The sequence below is a fragment of the Amblyomma mixtum genome, chromosome 1 (genome assembly GCF_055824585.1).
Source record: "Amblyomma mixtum isolate Tamu chromosome 1, ASM5582458v1, whole genome shotgun sequence".
Taxonomy (NCBI): domain Eukaryota; kingdom Metazoa; phylum Arthropoda; class Arachnida; order Ixodida; family Ixodidae; genus Amblyomma; species Amblyomma mixtum.
This window is the reverse complement of record NC_143012.1, coordinates 205176064-205182063: the sequence shown is the minus strand read 5'-3', so window position 1 is coordinate 205182063 and position 6000 is coordinate 205176064.

The following is a 6000-nucleotide window of genomic DNA, read 5'->3' as shown; positions in this document are numbered from 1 at the left end:
ACTCCCATATCAGAAAGTCCGCACAACGCAAGCCGCCGACATTCGTGACAGGCTTATGAACTTGCCAGACCTTCGCAGCGAGGCTGCGAGTAACTCCCAGGAAGCTCAAAGGAACCGCAAGAGAATCTACGACCGCACCCACCGCAGCGCCTCATTTGACGTCGGAGACTTTGTCTGGGTGCGAAGACAAGAGCCAGTACTTGGCGGAACTGAAAAGCTCGCGTCAATGTTCAAGGGACTCTACCAGGTGACACGGAAAAGGACACCCGTCACCTACGACGTTCGGCGCATAACGAACTCCGCCACACCCTCACCAGATGCGCGTACAGTGCACATAAGTCAAATGAAACTGTACCACCCTCCGTACTTTGATCCAGTGCTAGTGGAGCCCACATGCGAAGCCGTGCAACCTATCCCGAGTCCTGATGAAGACAATGCCGAGCAAAGGCCACCTATGACCAATGAGCCGGATCAGCCAACTGGTTCAGCGAGTCAGCGACCTCAGCGTCACCGTGCACCACCCAAGCGACTGCTTGACTACGACTTTGCCTTAGTAGACTAATGTTCCTGTCCAAGAGGACTTGGACTTGCAGGCGGGGTGGGATGTGAGGTGCAAGCCACTCGCCGCCTGGAACAGCCAAACTCATAAGTGGCCTGGCAACCCTGACTGGCTCCGTGCGTTCCCTCTCGGAGTGCCGAGGCGGGGAGAGAGCATTCAGCCGCGAGCGGAGACGCCGCCGTCTGTATTTCAAGCCCTCTGTTTGTAACTGTTGTTCAACGGTAGAATAAATGCATCCGTGCTCACAGTGCTCAATTAAGAGGCCCACGTGTTAATGCTTAATATCAGCCGCGCACCACTCGTGCTGACTCCCGGCACGCAATTGGGTGCAGCGTCAGTCTTGGACTCAGAATCACCGGTTGCGTCTTTGCAGCATGAAAAACCATCTCAACACACTCCAGCGCCGGCGGTCCTATCATGGGACCGCCTCTCTGAAGGCCTTGCTGCTCGAGCATCGCAGTTGCCTTGCTCTAAGCGCCAGTGAACTCGGGTGCACTTCCTGGGCCCAACACCGGATCAACACCGAAAACCGTGGGCCTATTCATCACCAACCTCGCCGTGTCGCGCCAGCTGAACGGAGAGTCATCCAGCAGCACGTTTGCGACATGCTTGACCAGGGAATCATCGCCCCTTCTTGTAGCCCTTGGTCCTCCCCTGTCGTCCTTGTGCGCAAGAAGGATGGAACACTCCGCTTCGGCGTTTATTACTGCAAGTTGAACGCTATCACTTGTCTCGACGTGTACCCGCTGCCCCGCCTCGACGATGCACTTGACCGCCTGAAGGGGGCCCGTTATTTTTCCACCCTGGATCTGCTCTCGGGCTACTGGCAGGTGCCTGTTCACCCCGATGATGTGGAAAAGACTGCATTCGTGACTCCCGACGGCATCTACCAATTCAACCGTATGCCCTTCGGTCTCTCAAATGCTCCAGCCACCTTTCAGCGCCTCATGGACCGCGTCTGAGGCCATATGAAGTGGACTATGGCGCTGGTCTACCTGGATGACGTCATTGTCTATGCGGCCACGTTTGATGAACACCAAAGGCGACTCAAACTCGTCCTCGAAGCCCTTACCTCAGTTGGGCTTCGCTTAAAACCAAAGAAATGTTTCTTCGGTTTCGCAGAGGTCACGTACTTGGGCCACGTTGTGAGCCGGCATGGCATCCGTCCCGACCCGGAGAAGCTAAAAGCGCTTACGGCTTACGAAGCTCCCACCACTGCCAAGGAGCTCAAAAGTTTCCTCGGATTTGCTTCATACTTCCGTCGTTTTATACCCAACTTTGCCAAGCGAAGCGCTTCGTTGACCGCCCTACTGAAGAAGAATGCAGCGTGGAGTTGGACACCGGCCCAACAGCTCGCGTTCCTTGACGTCAAGCACGCGCTCCTCGAGCCTCCTACGTTGGCCCATTACAACGAATTGGCCCCCATCGTCCTCCACACGGATGCCAGCCAAGATGGGCTCGGCGCTGTCCTTCTGCAGGAAGACGAGTCTGGTGACCATAAAGTCCTAGCTTATGCCAGCCGCCAGCTTTCCGACGTTTAGCGCCGCCGCCACTCTTCAGAACTCGAGTGCCTCGCCGTTGTCTGGGCCGTCGAGAAGTTTCGTCCCTACTTGTACGGCCGTCACTTTACCATCGTCACGGACAATAGCGCTCTGACTTGGCTGCAGCCTGCCAAACACTTAAATGTCAAGATTGCACGCTGGTCCCTGCAACTTCAAGAGTATGATTTCACCATAGTGCATCGGCGCGGCTCTGCACATCAGGATGCCGATTTCCTTTCTCGCCACCCTTGTTCCGTGACGGCTTTGACGGACCTCAGGACTGCGCAAGCGCAAGATCCCGACGTTGCTGCCATAATCCACTCCCTTGGCACCGCCGTCGGCGCAGGTCTCCGCAAACTGCGCCGGGTCTATCAAATGAAGGATAACCTCTTGTGTCATGTGAAGTCGTTCCGTGGTCGACCACCTGTGTGGTTGCCAGTGGTGCCGGCAACACTGCGGTCGCAAATCTTGCGCGGCCTACACGACGCTCCCACGGCTGGTCACCTTGGTCGCAGCAAAACCTACGCACGAGTGTCGGAGCGCTTTTGGTGGCCTAATATGTCCAGAGACGTCAAGGAACACGTGGCGTCCTGCCAGACGTGCCAGTTCAGGAAGTCATCCACACGAGTAACCAAGCCACCCCCGCAGGCGTTTTCGCCGCCGGGTTCACCTTTCGAACTGGTTGGACTGGACACGCCTCGGCAACCGGTACATTCTGGTTGCGGTCGACTACTTCTCCAAGTGGGTCGAAGCACTGCCCGTTCCCGACACGTCGTCCGCTCATGCCGTCTTGTTTGTGGAACAACATCTTGTTCTTCGGCATGGTGTGCGACAACCAGGGTGTCGAACCGGAACTGAACCCGAACCCGAAACCGGAACCGAACCCGAATTTTCGCCCGGAACCGGAACCGAACCGAACCCATATTTTTTTCGCCATCTTGGAACTGAACCCGAACCGGAACGATTCAAAGGAACAGTTCCGAACCGGTTCGGGGCTCGCATCAGCCCTACTTTTTTTGCATCCCTGCATACTTTTTTTCCGGACAAAACGAGATATAGCGTGTAGGTTTACCCATCCGTAGCTGTATGCGCTGGAAAGTGCGAAAATGCGACCCTATATATGCGACAACAAACTTATAGGAAGTTTGGTGCCTGGAAAGATGCCTAATCGACGATTCTGTAATGTACTACCGCCAATTCTAAAGACTTGTACGTTAGGTTGATTTGAAATCTTGAAATATTATTCCTCCCCTTTTACTTGTTTGCGTAAGATTTTGATCAAATTGTTAGGATTGCTCTAACTCAATACAGTACTATAGACACCAAATTTTTGCTTGCGTGCTTTCTTCTTTCAAACGATGCGTTAGATATTGGTGTGCATGGAGCACCCTAGGGTGTTCGCCTTCACATAATAATTTATATTTGAATTTCTTTTTGACCCTGTACTGGTTTCATGAACAGAACGACGGCTGCGACGTGTAGTGGAATTTAGGTCACGTGAGGCGCGAAGAAACGGCAATATAACTGCTGATAAGTCGTTTGTTATAATTCTAGATATTGAATCAGGCTGATTTAAGTGCTATAGTGAGTCAAAACAACGTAGCAGCGTTTGTATTAGTTTTTCCGTGCCTCACATGACCTAATGTTAAATTACACGTCACAGCCATCATTCGGTTGATGAAACCGAAACAGCATGGGAGAACAAATTCTTTTTCTAAATTATTCAGCGGCAGTAGGCGAGTACCACACGGTGATTCATGTATTATAATATCTAGAGCGTCGTTTGAAAAAAAGAAATCGCGTAATAAAACTGAGTGTCTATAGCCCTTTAAGCATCGATTGAAAATACATTTCCTTTGGGTCATTTACGACAAATATGTGAAATATTAGCCCAAGGACCAAATAACGTTGTGATGCTGGTTTTTGAGGAGAGGAAATGGCGCAGTAACTGTCTCACTTCTCGATGGGCACCTTGACCGCGCCGTGAAGAGAGGGAGGAAGGTGGGAGTGAAAGAAGAAAGAGAGAAAGAGGGGCTGTAGTGGAGGACTCCAGAATAATTTCTACCAGCTGGGGATCCTTAAAGTGCACGGACATCGCGCAGCACACGGGTGCCTTTTGTGCTTCGCCTCCATCGAAACGCGGACCCCGGGGCCGGGGTCGAACCCGGGTACACTAAATAAGTAACCGAGCACTCTAACCACCGAGTCATCGCAGTGGGTAGTGCAACATTTACTTTTGTAGACGTTCGTTGTCTCAGATACAGGTTCTAAATAAAACCCCTTATGATGGGTCATTGGTGCAATAAAAAGAAATGGCTCAATTAGTGTTGAGCTCGGCTGCTGTTTCCATGGTTGCGGGTTCGATCCTGGCCTCGAGGGCCACATTTGGATGGCGTGAAAATGACAAAACGCGCGGGCTCTGTCGCATGTTCAAAAACCTCAGCTGGTCTCCGTTAATCTGGACCCCCGCACTATATACACCGTCTATCATATAGCCACAATGTCTACTCGACGCGTTAAACCCGAGATATTACTACCAGTATTACCAAAAGAAGGATGTATAAATTGGTGCAGCTTCATTGTTTTGTTTTAATCCGCATATTCATGTTTCCACGCGACGGAAATTAGCAACGAAAGGCGGGCGTTTGTCAACGGTGGAGATATAATTATAAGAAAAAAAAATTAAATATCGATTACACAAAAGGGCAGTGCGGAAATACATGCGCTTGCTTGCACGCGATAGTGATTTCGCCCAGAAAGATGCTACTGCAATGAAATATAACTGCGATGATATGATTTCGTTATGCCGATTCACTGAAATTGTTCTGCTTACAAAAAAAAAAAATTGATGTCAGTCGCCAACGGGCACCTTCATCCGCTGTTCTAAGACTGCTCGGTCTTGAATTCGCTGTCTGGCGGCTTACGCGTATATCTACTTCTCGCTGTCATACTTCCGGTTCTTGGTGTGTGACACGACAGTCTTATGATTGTTTCCTAGAACGCTTGGGCGACGGCATACGTTGAGCCTTCACAACATTCCGCCTCGGCTATATCGGTTACAGGTGGGTGATGGGGGCTGGGGAGAGGGATGAAAGTTGTTGAAGAAGCATTTTTACCTCGGAGTGCCCGGATGTGCGCCCACCGGAGTGCGCATCAAGGGTGGAGGCTGCTCGCGCGCACCCTCCCTCCTCACAAACACACACACATACACACAGCGCGGTTATTTTTGCGAAAGGAGGCTATACTGCTAACGGAGAAAAAGAATAACTAAAAGAGTATGCATCCTCCAACTCCGAGTGGGATTCGTAGCAGTGGCGGCGTAACAGAAAAGCTCCGTTTAGAGATGGCTTAGGCTACTCGGCCATCTTCGTGGCTTATTTTTATGGTTGTTGCATGGAATATTTGGAGCCTCTCTGACCCTCCTCGTGCTTTACTAGACCACGTCGACTTCAGCGATCGTGGCGTAAGGCCTCACGCCACCGTAACTCCCTTTCTCCGCCTGCACATGAAAATTCCAGACGGTGCACACGTCAACAAAGGGGAGCTAGTCAGGAGGTAGGTTGAACTTGCGGAGCACATTTTCCTTGTGTTAAAGTGCACTGTTGTCTGAACAGTGAGCTCGTTGAACGAGGTGGTTCTGCGTGTTCATCCATCATGCGGGTTTTCCACACGCAAAACGGTCCTATGAACCCGAAGAGTCCGCACGCAATTCTGGAGTTTTGCATCGCAGACATAAATGCTATAATAAAATGTATGATTTGAATAGGTTTTTTATGAGACTGCTTCAGTATGTTCCAAAAGAACGCAGCATGATGACAAAAATATCATTTTATCGCTCAATGGTTTCTCGTTGCTGGCACAGGTAGAAAATTACTGACCACGGCACAAACGTCCCCTTGG